Source organism: Polypterus senegalus, chromosome 9 (assembly GCF_016835505.1).
Source record: "Polypterus senegalus isolate Bchr_013 chromosome 9, ASM1683550v1, whole genome shotgun sequence".
Classification (NCBI taxonomy): domain Eukaryota; kingdom Metazoa; phylum Chordata; class Cladistia; order Polypteriformes; family Polypteridae; genus Polypterus; species Polypterus senegalus.
This window is the reverse complement of record NC_053162.1, coordinates 97,958,261-97,971,733: the sequence shown is the minus strand read 5'-3', so window position 1 is coordinate 97,971,733 and position 13,473 is coordinate 97,958,261. Positions and strand designations below refer to the sequence as shown.

At 38.5% G+C, this 13,473-nt stretch overlaps 1 long non-coding RNA gene across 1 annotated transcript; it reads right to left on the bottom strand.

The window, feature by feature from the left end:
• Positions 1-2,361: 2,361 nt before the first annotated feature.
• Positions 2,362-11,707, bottom strand: LOC120534966. The gene is made up of 3 exons (XR_005634825.1): positions 11,625-11,707; positions 8,339-8,653; positions 2,362-2,650 (listed from the first exon to the last, which is right to left on the bottom strand). It is a non-coding gene; the product is annotated as an uncharacterized LOC120534966 (long non-coding RNA).
• Between the last annotated feature and the right edge of the window lie 1,766 nt (positions 11,708-13,473).

Sequence of the window (13,473 nt, the reverse complement as noted above, 5' to 3'; positions counted from 1 at the left end):
CAAGAAGACAGTGATTTATTTATTTTTATGATAGAGATTCCAGGGGCGCACCCAGCCTTGACCCGCACACACTCGCAAACCGGTAATCAAACAGCAAATAAAGAATGTAATGAAAATAAATGGAATAAGAAAACGATACCACCCCTGTTCCCCTTACGGCGATTACACATTAAGTACAACAGAAAAAGTTCATGAAAAACAGCAACAGATGTAATGTAATGATGAAAATAGATAGTCCAGAGATCCACACGTTGAATGGGAATGTACAGATAGTCCTACCGCTAGTTCCTGAAATGGTGAAGACGGGTGGACGGGTTCAGAAGCGCTCCTTTCTTTGCAGGATGGCCATGAATCCACTTACATTCCTCATGTACACAGGCAGATGGCAGATAATCCAGACACACGAAACGATCCAGGACAAAATTAATAAGTACAGGTAACCCAACAGGAGGCAGACAGACAGGAACTTGAAACATAAATTACAAAAACTTTTTTTTTTTTTGCTTTTGTACAATTGATTCCTGTTCTCTCTACAGTACGTATTGCCACGAACAAAGCCATAGAAATTGCAGAGGATATTTGCAGTTTCCGCAAACAATTAGTGAAGTTCTAAGGAAAATGACTGAGGCCATGAACTCTGAACCGTGACTTCGCAGGGGTCTACTGTATACTGTTATTAAGTAAACTTGTGGACACAGTGGACAGCGATAGCAATGAACTGGCACCCCGTGTAGAGATTGTCCCTGCCTCTCGCTGTATGCTTGCTGAGACTGGCATGACCCTGGATGGATAGATGGCTGAAATAATTAAAACATGTAATGCGAAGATATTTCCGTAAAAATTTTGAAGAATTTGCGTTCTAAGCTTACAGATAGCTTAACTTTTATTAAAGAGCTGATTGTGTGGCGATTGGTTACTTAGAGAAAGAAAAGGAAGGACAGGAATTGGGAGTTAGAACGTTTGAAAGAGACAGTACTGCTGCAATTAATGAGTTCGTCCAGGGTCATGCACGCCGCAGCAAGCATCTTGCGGGAGGCAGGAACAATCTCTGGATGCCCCAGGACGCCATATGATCACTGCCCCTCCACCACTGGGGCCCCGTGTCTAATACATGCTTTAAGTCATTGCATCATAAAAATGATATCAAGCATACATCTTATTGTTTAAATTGCTATAATATCATGAATGTAATTCCTTGTCCTGTTGGTGTAAGAGAAAGCCCATTTAAGAAGCAAGTAGTGATTCACTTACATATAGTAAATAGAAGAACACATACAATATGGCATTTAACATACTACTTTAGTTACGATGGGATTTGAGAAACTAGTTAAAGATTTTAAGATGAAGTTTAGTGACGTTCTACTTTTAATGAAAAAAAAACTACGTGATTAAAGTGGAAATTTCTAGATTAAAGTTAACATTTTGAGCTTTTTTTTTCCACTGTGTCCCTATTTTCTTTTCTCTGTACCCTAATAAGCTTCCATATGTACTCAGATGATGGGCTATGACTCGCCTTTCCACAGCCGCTTTGATATTTGATTTCGGGCACTGTGTGACTTTCTGAACTTGAACTTTGATCAACTTCCTTTTGTTGTTTAAACAACTGCTTAAACCAACAAATAGTACATTTTTAATTACCTCCACTTGGCATTCGCTGAAATTCTTCATGTTTTCTTGTGCTTTTGCTATTGTCTTTTCACAGAATGCTGTACTTAAGGGAATATTTATATTGATTTGCATATTCAAAGAGGCGTAATTCTGGGAGGAGATGGGGTGGGGTGGCAGGCACATGCATGAACGTCACATTTCATGCTGGCCGGGATTTATGTAGCGGAAGCGCGTGGAAGATGGCTTACTCACGGTTTTGTCAGTCTGAATTTTTTGTGCATACACACATTGCGACTTTTCTCCGTACTCCATGTTTTAGTGTGAATTCTACACACGCCATTATACATGAGGCGCCACACCTGCTCTCCATCTTAGTTTGAATCGGCCAACAAATTTTTCGAGACATCAACAGAGATTTTAATTTTCTATTGGGTGTTTATTAAAAAAAAAAAAAACAAACCTTAGCACATCACTCAATGTCATTTTTAAATCACATGAATTGGACTCGGCTGTCTATGACAGCTGTTCAGCCAACATAACCCTATTTGAGTTGCATTTTTAAACCCAATGTAAAGTGCTGTTAAAAAGCAACAACAACATTTATTGTTATAGCACATTTTCATAGTTCAAAGTGCTTTACAAGATTTCAAAGAGAAAGTTGCAAGAAAAGAAAATGAAAAAACAATATTAAAGAAGAAAAGAAAGAAAATAATCTAAACAATCCTAAAAACAGATAAATATCAATATGTATAATGTCCTTATATACTCATATGAGTTTGGTGAAGACAGGAAAACAAAACAAAAAAAAATCTGCAGGGGTTCCAAGGTCAAAAGACTGCCTAGCCCCCACTGGGTATTCTACCAAACATAAATGTTCATAATTCATTACTCTTTGTTTTCAGGCTACATGAGATAGGATTTGATGAAGTTGGTCTCGTGGACAGCTGGGATGCCCGTCTTCATTCCATCATCAAAGGTGCCTGCATGGTGCCTTGATTAGCTGGTGGTGGTGCAGATGGCCACCACAGAGGAACCGGAAAAACTTCAGAGAAAAATAGAGATTAGTAAATATTGCAGAAACCTGGAAAATATTATAGTCTATTAGGAATACAACTAAAATGTAGGCACATTAAAATAAGTTAAAATAATGGGTTTTAAGAGTTTATATATATATATATATATATATATATATATATATATATATATATATATATATATATATATATATATAATAATAAAAGGGCAAAGCCCTCACTCACTGACTCATCACTAATTCTCCAACTTCCCATGTAGGTAGAAAGCTGAAATTTGGCAGGCTTATTCCTTACTGCATACTTACTAAAGTTAAGCAGGTTTCATTTTGAAATTCTACACGTAACGGTCATAACGGTCGACAACATCCTCCATGTTGAACTTTCTTATTTATGGCCCCATCTTCACGAAATTTGGTAGGCAGCTTCCCTGCGCTAGCCGAAACCGCTGTATTTACTTATTTCGATGGTATGACGCCACTGTCGGCCGCCATATTGAACTTTCTAACATCACCAATTTTCAAACTTCCCGTGTAGGTAGAAGGCTAACCCCATCTTCACGAAATTTGGTAGGTGGCTTCCCTGCGCTAACCGAAACCAATGTACATACTTATTTCGGTGGTATGGCCACTGTCGGCCGCCATATTGAACTTTCCAACGTCACTAATTCTCCAACTTTCCGTGGATGTAGAAGGCTGAAATTTGGCAGGCTCATTCCTTACAGCTTATTTACAACAGTTAAGCAGGTTTCATTTTGAAATTCTACGCATAACGGTCAACAACGTCTGCCATGTTGAACTTTCTTATTTACGACCCCATCTTCACGAAATTTGGTAGCTGGCTTCCCTGAGCTAACCGAAACCAATGTACATACTTATTTCGGTGGTATGATGCCACTGTCAGCTGCCATATTGAACTTTCCAACATCACTAATTCTCCAACTTCCCATGTAGGTAGAAGGCTAAAATTTAGCAGGCTCATTCCTTACAGCTTACTTACAAAAGCTTAGCAGGTTTCATTTAGAAATTCTACGCATAATGGTCATAGCGGTCAACAACGTACGCCATGTTGAACTTTCTTATTTATGGCCCCATCTTCTCGAAATTTGGTAGGCGGCTTCCTTGAGCTAACCGAAACCAATGTACGTACTTATTTCGGTGGTATGATGCCACTGTCGGCCGCCATATTGAACTTTTCAACAGTCTTTGTTACTTATGGGCCCATCTTCAAGAAATTTGGTACATGGGTTCCCAACGCTAACTGAATCCTACTTACGTACATATATACGTCCATAGCCTGCAGCTCGGTCACAGTGTGAGGCGTTGGGTCCCCATCCCAAAGCCTCCCACGTTGTTGGCTGCCTGCCTATATAAGACTGTCCGTCGCTCCGGTCTGTACATTCCCTTCCTTGCTTCGCCACGGGATTCACGCTCTCCCTACTGATAACTACAGCCTTTTTGTTTAATCCATGGCTTCTCCGCTGTTTTATTGTTTTTTATTACAATTATAGTTATTGTGTAGGTATTTTACACTTACTTTACATTGCTCAGATACCCATTTCCTTTATCATTCCAACCCCCATTACCATGTCTATCGAGATGATCATATTGCATGGCCATATCAGGCTCACTCTTGATATCCGGAGGAACATTGTGTCTTATGTATTAAATGACTGGGACAGGTTCAAGGTGTGGACTGATGACGGTACAGGAGATAATTATACTACACAGGAGCACTATAAGAGTGAAATGCTTAAGCCCTTCACCTATGGTTCTGCATGTGAGTTGATGACTGCCACTGAATTGTTCGGTTGTTGCTTTCAAGTGTACCGAAATGGCCAACTTTTTTACAACTTTCGACAACCGCCAATGCCTCTTAAACATCTTAGATTGACAGGTGACGATTTCAGTAGTGGACACTTTGATGTTTATGAATGTTTAAACTCTCAAAAGCTGGATGTGATTTTATCGATGAAACCGGTTGTGTGCTTACAACACTTGACAGATGCCAAATGTCACTTCAACACAACAAATCCTGCAAATACTGTCGTAATTTAAACAAACCATGAAACTCAAACCGATTATGACAGCAGCAATCCAAGCTGTGAGATTTGAGACAAGATTACTGTTCACATGGCCAACTGTATGTTGCATCCTTAAGAGTAAGCTCAGCTCACAGCTTGGTCATGTTACAACCGGAGGGCCGAACTGACAACATGGTATACAAAGAGATCCTTAACAAATAATTATTGGCATATTTTCCCTCAGTTTAAAAAGGTTTAATTTTCTTCTTAATAAAATTTTAATGCAGTACTTCGCCGCTGCGAAGTGCAGGTATTTTGCTACTATATAATATATATATATATATATATATATATATATTAGCCTGGTGAATTTCTATTGGTAAAGTATTCCTGATTTTAGTGCATAGCAAAAGGCCACCTCACCATTTCTCTTAAGCTTGGCTATTGGAATTGCAAGCAGACCATCATTAGAAGACATAAGTTTATGGTTTGGAGTTTAGTGGGGCAGGTATTCTATTCAGGACAGAGCAAGATTTTTTAAAGCTTTATACACCATTAATACACATGTGTAACCACTATAATGATACTAAAATGATTGGGATGTGCTCAGATTTTCGTTTTCTAGTTAAGATTCTGACTGCTGCATTATGCACTAATTGCATTCAATTGATGTATTTCTTAGGTAGCCCTGTTAGGAGTGCATTACAGTAATCTTGTCAACTAAAACCAAAAGCGTGAAATATTTTTTCAGCATCTTGTAAAGTTATGAGAGGTCTAAATTTTGCTACAGTGCATCCAGAAAGTATTCACAGCGCATCACTTTTTCCACATTTTGTTATGTTACAGCCTTATTCCAAAATGGGTTAAATTAATTTTTTTCCTCAGAATTCCACACACAACAGCCCATAATGACAACGTGAAAAAAAGTTTACTTGAGGTTTTTGCAAATTTATTAAAAATAAAAAAAATGAGAAAGCACATGTACATAAGTCTTCACAGCCTTTGCTTTGAAGCTCAAAATTGAGCTCAGGTGCATCCTGTTTCCCCTGATCATCCTTGAAATGTTTCTGTAGCTTAATTGGAGTCCACCTGTGGTAAATTCAGTTGATTGGACATGATTTGGAAAGGCACACACCTGTCTATATAAGGTCCCACAGTTGACAGTTCATGTCAGACCACAAATCAAACATGAAGTCAAAGGAATTGTCTGTAGACCTCCAAGACAGGTTTGTCTCGATGCACAGATCTGGGGAAGGTTACAGAAAACTTTCTGCTGCTTTGAAGGTCCCAAAGAACACAGTGGCCTCCATCATCTGTAAGTGGAAGAATATCAAAACCACCAGGACTCTTCCTAGAGCTGGCTGGCCTTTTAAACTGAGCGATCAGGGGAGAAGGGCCTTAGTCAGGGAGGTGACCAAGAACCCAATGGTCACTCTGTCAGAGCTCCAGAGGTCATCTGTGGAGAGAGGAGAACCTTCCAGAAGGACAACCATCTCTGCAGCAATCCACCAATCAGACCTCTATGGTAGAGTGGCTAGACAGAAGCCACTCCTCAGTAAAAGGCACATGGCAGCCCGCCTGGACTTTGCCAAAAGGCACCTGAAGGACTCTCAGACCATGGGAAACAAAATTCTCCATTCTGATGAGACTCTTTGGTGTGAATGCCAGGTGTCACATTTGGAGGAAACCAGGCACCGCTCATCACCTGGCCAATACCATCCCAGTGAAGCATGGTGGTGGGAGCATCATGCTATGGGGATGTTTTTCAGCGGCAGTAACTGGGAGACTAGTCAGGATAAAGGGAAAGATGACTGCAGTAATGTACAGAGACATCCTGGATGAAGACCTGCTCCAGAGCGCTTTTGACCTCAGACTGGGGCGACAGTTCATCTTTCAGCAGGACAACAACCCTAAGCACACAGCCAAGATATCAAAGGAGTGGCTTCAGGACAACTCTGTGAATGTCTTTGAGTGGCCCAGCCAGAGCCCAGACTTCAATCCGATTGAACATCTCTGGAGAGATCTTAAAATGGCTGGGCACCGACGATTCCTATCCAACCTGATGGAGCTTGAGAGGTGCTGCAAAGAGGAATGGGCTTAAACTGGCCAAGGATAGGTGTGCCGAGCTTGTGGCATCATATTCAAGAAGACTTTAGGCTGTAATTGCTGCCAAAGGTGCATCGACAAGGTATTGAGCAAAGGCTGTGAATACTTATGTACATGTGATTTCTTAGTTTTTTATTTTTAATAAATTTGCAAAAAGCTCAAACTTTTTTCACGTTGTCATTATGGGGTGTTGTGTGTAGAATTCTGAGGAAAAAAATTAATTTAATCCATTTTGGAATAAGGCTGTGACATAACAGAATGTGGAAAAAGTGATGCGCTGTGAATACTTTCCGGATGCACTGTATATTCATTAAGTGAAAAAATGCAGCCCTATTAATTTGGTTAATATGTGATTTAAAGTTTAGGTCAGAGTCCATGATTACCCCTAAATTGTTTACCTCCTCTTTGACTTTTAACCCTAAGGGATCAAGTTTATTTCTAAGACTTCGGATCAGAGAGCCGAGAACATCAGGGTCATAGGGAGCTATCGATTTTAAAAAAAAAAAAGGTTTGTGTCATCTGCATAACTGTGGTGGCTCACCTTCTGTTTTGAGATAATCTGTCCTAATGGAAGCATTTATATTGAAAAAAGCAGCAAATCCAGAATAGATCCTTGTGGTACAGCATATAAAGTATGGGCTCAACAGGATTAACTTTGGGTGGATGTACTATATTATTTTGTGTTTAAAATATATAGAAAAAGCCTCACAAGTTTAACTAATAATTTTAGGAGGCATTCCACTGAGAATAAAGCTGTTGAATTGCCAGCATTATCATTTATAATTTTAGAGAAATGTTGCTGTCTCTCAAGGTAGACTGTGTTGTTATATTCAGTTATTTTATCTATTGTTCTAATACAGTGGACATCTATAGGTAAAATAGTAGTTAAATTATTTGCATTTATGCCGCACTGTCCAGGTTTCTTATTTAGCCAATGGTTCGTTATTATAGTGCTAATACAATTCACATCTAAAGTTGAACTCACTACAAAATTATCACATCCTAACATGGCATTATAAAAAGCATTACAACTAAACTTACGTAGTCAAGAAAGACCGATTACCTTTGAGATATTGTCTGAGAGGACCCAGGCACAGAATCTGCTTGGATGCAGACCATCTCATCTGTAGAAAAGCGGTTTCTCCTAGAAAATAAATTTTGTCTCTTGCAGAAGCCTCTCAACCAGTTGTTCAAGGCCACCAGTTAACTGTTGGATTCATCCAAACTTCTAGCCAATGGCAGGGGACCCAAAATGATGATTCTTGAAGCCGGGGTCCTCTGCTTCATGCCTTGAATTAGTAGTATAGTCTATCCTTAGAACCTCCCGACTGTCTATCAATTGTTGTTTATGTACAGTGGTCCTAACAGCCCTGTCCTTGTGCTTCTCAATGAATGTCTCTTAGTGTAATATCTCGTACTCTTGCAGTGGAAAAACAAAAATTTTATGTTTAGGGCATGTAATACTGAGTTGGTGTACAATTGAATCCCCAATTACAAATACATCACAAAAGTCGGCCAGCATAGTTGGAGAGAGTAAAAGGTTGAAGTGGTTCTAGTTGGCATTGCTTACCTGAGACGACGGACATGATCTACCATTGAGCCCCTGCCTGCCTTGCTGGAACAGCCAGGTTCCATCATTGTTGTCATCTCAAGTAGGAGCGGGGTAAAACACACTTGGCCCAGTGTGTGAGCTGCACGGCTTAAGTTCGATGTTGCTGAGTTGCATTGATTGCAGCTGCTGTGGAGTTCTCTTATAGCAGGCGAGGTTTCTTTTCCCTGAGCTGTGTTTGGCAAGGAGTTGCGGAATCTAACTCACAAGGGCCTGAGGTTCATCAACAACACATTGCAGCTCACAGTTGGCCATTTTCTGCTTACGCTTCACGTCCTAGGAGAGGGGGAGAGAGAGAGAAGTTAGTAGTTTACCAATTAATTTAATTGCATATGATATATGAATGTGACTCACTGTTTCAAAAGCATTTACTGAAAATGTGATAATTTGAAGTAACTATGTATGTAAATGTAAAATGCACCAACATTCAAGCTGGTTAAATAAGTCTTAAAATGCACAGGAATGTGTACATTTTCTGACTGGTTCTTCATTGTTAATGTGTGTATTGTTTCCTGGGTGCAGCACTGAAGATTTAGGAAAAGTCTTAATCTTAAATCAGTATTAAGTCATGATTATGAAAAGGAGAATACACACCACAGGCTTATTTAGCCAGCTCAAAAACATGCCTTCTGGGGGACTAACACATCAAATTCTTCTAGAGGAAGCCAATTGGCTTTTAAGGACTAATGAATTAAGAATGAAAACTGGTCATTTTATTCTTCTTAGAATGGAAACTGAGAGACGTTGAGCAGCTACTTTGTTTGATCTACTACAGCAATTGATAAGACTACTTTATCTTCCTGCAGTAGCATCTTTCTTTGTTGCAAGTAAAGGACTGACAGGTATGAAGCTAAATAAAGCTCTCCTTTGTTATGGCAGATGAGTTCAATAGTAGAACGTGGTATTGAGATAGAACTGCATTCCCATACAAAGGAGAAAACGGAATGAAACAAACTTATGTATGAAAGTGCCAGTTGCTTTATATGTACGGAGGTGACAGAGCATTGAGCATTTGTGAAGGATCAACCTTCAAAATGGGAAAACAGTCTTAAAATTATATCAAAAGTGGTCTTAATAGTGTGTGGTCTTGCAAAGAAGAAAACTGAGCCAAGATACAAGGTCATTAGAGTCAGTTTTCTCTCTTGTTAATTAATAAAACTAAGATGGACATTACTGAGGTTTTTACATAATAGCTGATTTACAGTCATAAAGTTTGGGAACCCCTCAGCCTGCATAATACTTTACTGTACTTGCAACAAAAAAGACAACAGTGGCATGTCTTTCATTTCCTAGGAACATCTGAGTACTGGGGTGTTTTCTGAACAAAGATTTTTAGTGAAGTAGTATTTAGTTGTATGAAATTAAATCAAATGTGAAAAACTGGCTGTGCAAAAATGTGGGTCCCCTTGTAATTTTGCTGATTTGAATGCATGTAACTGCTCAATACTGATTACTTGCAACACCAAATAGGTGGGATTAGCTCGTTAAGCCTTAAACGTCATAGACAGGTGCGTCCAATCATGAGAAAAGGTATTTAAGGTGGTCAATTGCAAGTAGTGTGTCCCTTTGACTCTCCTCTGAAGAGGGACAGCATGGGATCCTCAAAAAAGATCTGAAAACAAAGATTGTTCAGTATCATGGTTTAGGGGAAGGCTACAAAAAGCTGTCTCAGAGGTTTACACTGTTAGTTTCAACTGTAAGGAATGTAATCAGGAAATGGAAGGCCACAGGCACAGTTGCTGTTAAACCTAGGTCTGGCAGGCCAAGAAAAATACAGGAGTGGCATATGCGCAGGATTGTGAGAATAGTTACATACAACCCACAGATCACCTCCAAAGACCTATAAGAACATCTTGTTGCTTATGGTGTACATCTGTACATCGTTCTACAATTCGGTGCAATTTGCACAAAGAACATCTCTATGGCAGGGTGATGAGAAAGAAGCTCCTTCTGCACTCAAGCCAAAAACAGAGTCGCTTGTATGCAAATGCTCATTTAGACAAGCCAGATTCATTTTGGAACAAAGTGCTTTGGACTGATGAGACAAAAATTGAGTTGTTATTTGGTCGTAACAAAAAGCTCTTTGCATGGCCGAAGAAGAACACTGCATTCCATGAAAAACACCTGCTACCTACTGTCAAACTTGGTGGAGGTTCCATCATGCTGTGGCACTGTGTGGCTAGTTCTGGAACTTCTTAAAGTCGAGGGTCAACTCAATATCAACAAATTCTTCAGGATAATGTTCAAGCATCAGTCACAAAGTTGAAATTACGCAGGGGTTGGATATTCTAACAAGACAATGACACAAAACACAGTTCGAAATCTACAAAGGCACTCATGCAGAGGGAGAAGTACAATGTTCTGGAATGGCCGTCACAGTCCCTTGACTTGAATATCATCGAAAATCAATGGGATGATTTAAAGCAGGCTGTCCATGCTCGGCAGCCATCAAATTTAACTGAACTGGAGAGATTTTGTATGGAAGAACGGTCACAAATACCTCCATCCAGAATCCAGACACTCATCAAAGGCTGAAGGAGACGTCTAGAGGCTGTTAGTTGAGCCTCCTTTTGCAAATATATGTATTGATGTAATATCTCTGTTGGGGTGCCCAAATTTATGCACCTGCCTAATTTTGTTATGATCCATTTTGCATATTTTCTGTAAATCCAATAAAGTTAATGTCACTGCTGAAATACTACTGTTTCCATAAGGCACATCATATATTAAAAGGAAGTTGCTATTTTGAAAGCTCAGCCAATGATGAACAAAAATCCAAAGAATTAACTTTTTCATGTGACTGTATATGTGAAGGAAGAGGAGTCTTTTATATGCAGACTAGCTGTCTAACCCGGTTTCACCCAGAAGGATTTCCATGTCTGCAAGCCTGAGTTATAGTGCCATTGAGTAATCAAATGTATCAGAAGTTCTATTTAATTATGTACTTTTCTGTATACAATATTTGTATTTTATTTTTTTAACCAGGGACAAATAATATTACTTCACTTGAGTGGCTTACCATTGAACATACTACATATAATCCTTGGTGGTGGAACTTCGTATTAATGCACATTCAGTAATGTTTTAAAGGTGATTTAAAGTTGATTAATTCAAAGCTAAGACTGCTTAAAATCTTGACTTTCCATTAGCATCAAAGCATGAGATTAGTACTGCAGCAGTATACAGTGGATTTCAATAAATGACAACCAATTTAAAAAAATAAAATAAAGGAATTATTTTTACTTACTCAAAAGCACATTCCAGTTCTCTTCTTAACAAATTCTGATTAACAGCATCACCATCAGCTATAGAAAAAAAATCAAGTTTCATTCTATTCAATCATGGCTTGGCTCTATTGGTTAATAAAGCGCTTATCATGGTACATATGCATTTGCCATGCAAATTGGCTCTAAAGTTATGTGTTTTCCCTACATTTAGACAAAAAAATAAATAAACATTTAGACCAGAAAATAAAAGCTTAAAAACATAGTGAACCCAAGAAAGTTATCAAACATTGATCTTTATCTTGAGAGTACGCTCACATTGAAAAATAGCTTATACATATCATTCTAGGAAAACAAAAACAATATTATGAGATTTGGACATTCCTCAGTGCTTCTCAGTATAAAATGAAAGTCAAGGAGAGCAGCTGAATCCAAGAAGAGCTAAAAAAAAATAAGGAAGACATTTTTGCAGTTTTACAAAACTAAACTGGGAAAACAGAAGCCTGGCCTAGTTGGGAAACAGACGAGAATCTGGTGAAACTTGAGCCTCTGGATTTAGTTTCTGTTGCACTCTTTATGATGTCTTACCCTCCATAAATGAGCCATGCTGCACACTGGGTGATCGAGCAGGCAGCCTTGAATGTTTTTTCAGCCTGCAGTACTGCTTAACATAAGGAAGATATTGGTGGTGGCACAAAAAGATACTCGCAACATTAATGTTGTCAGGGCTTTAGAAATTCTTTTTTGAACTTGGTGTACCTTTTTAGTTTGTTTTTGTAATGCCACTTTTTTGTTTTTGTTATTCTGATATCAACATCAATGTTGGATGGTTGGCACCATTTTGTAGGTATTTCTGCATGACACCGGCCATATTGTCAATTGCTTTGTCCATTTTCACAACGTCTGGCAGCATGTGCCCTCATATTGTGCCTATAAAATTCAATAAATTTGGCAAAATTATCTTCTGTTTACTCCCCACATTTCATGGGATTCAGTATTCAAGAATATAGTCCTATCTTCCAAAAATCCTAATCATCAAAATATACACTTTAATCTGTGGGCCATGTGGTTGTCCAGCGATCCTTATTGCCATTTCAGTTTTGTTTTTTTTTAAATATTTTTTAGGACTGTCCATCAGTGTTTACATCCTGGTCTGCAATTCTCCATCCGTATCCTTCTTTTGTCCCACTTACTCCTTCGTAGTTTTAGACATCTCGTTTCTCTCTTAATCCATGTTGGAGGAGGTTATTTTCAATAGGCAGCTTTAACAAATGGAATAGAAATCTTCTGTTACTTAGTCCTTTAAGCTTTAGACGTCCTGCTATTTTGATATTGTTTTAGTGACATGTTTCTATTATTCATCTAGAATAATAAAACAAAGAAAATGATCTCAAAAAATATACTCCTCATGTAAGAGACGGCAGCACAGTTCCTGGAATTTGAGAAACAGCCTATTTATTCTCCCCAGCCTTCTTTGCATTAAAATGCAAAAACATAAAACCTAAGATTGATAAGGTTTGACTTTTATTTATTTATTTGAAGTTTTGAGCTGTTTTTTTTTTTAGTTTTTCGTGTACAAAGTATAAACCATTGTAATCATCCAAACATTTGACCTCGAGATTTTGATGAATCTTGATGTTTTAGACCTCTCCAATACCATTTTTGGAATTATGTCTGTCTATGTGTGTCTGTGTGTTCTGTTTGTGTAAACACAATAACCTGAGTACGCTTTCAGTTCAATTTTGCATACAAGTATTAAATACAAAACTTAGATTTCTATCAACATTTGAGGTATTTCTGCTAACCGTAAGTGGTACTTTACCTTTTATTCATGCAGCTGCAGTGTTCGATTTATTCAACTTTACTTTTATA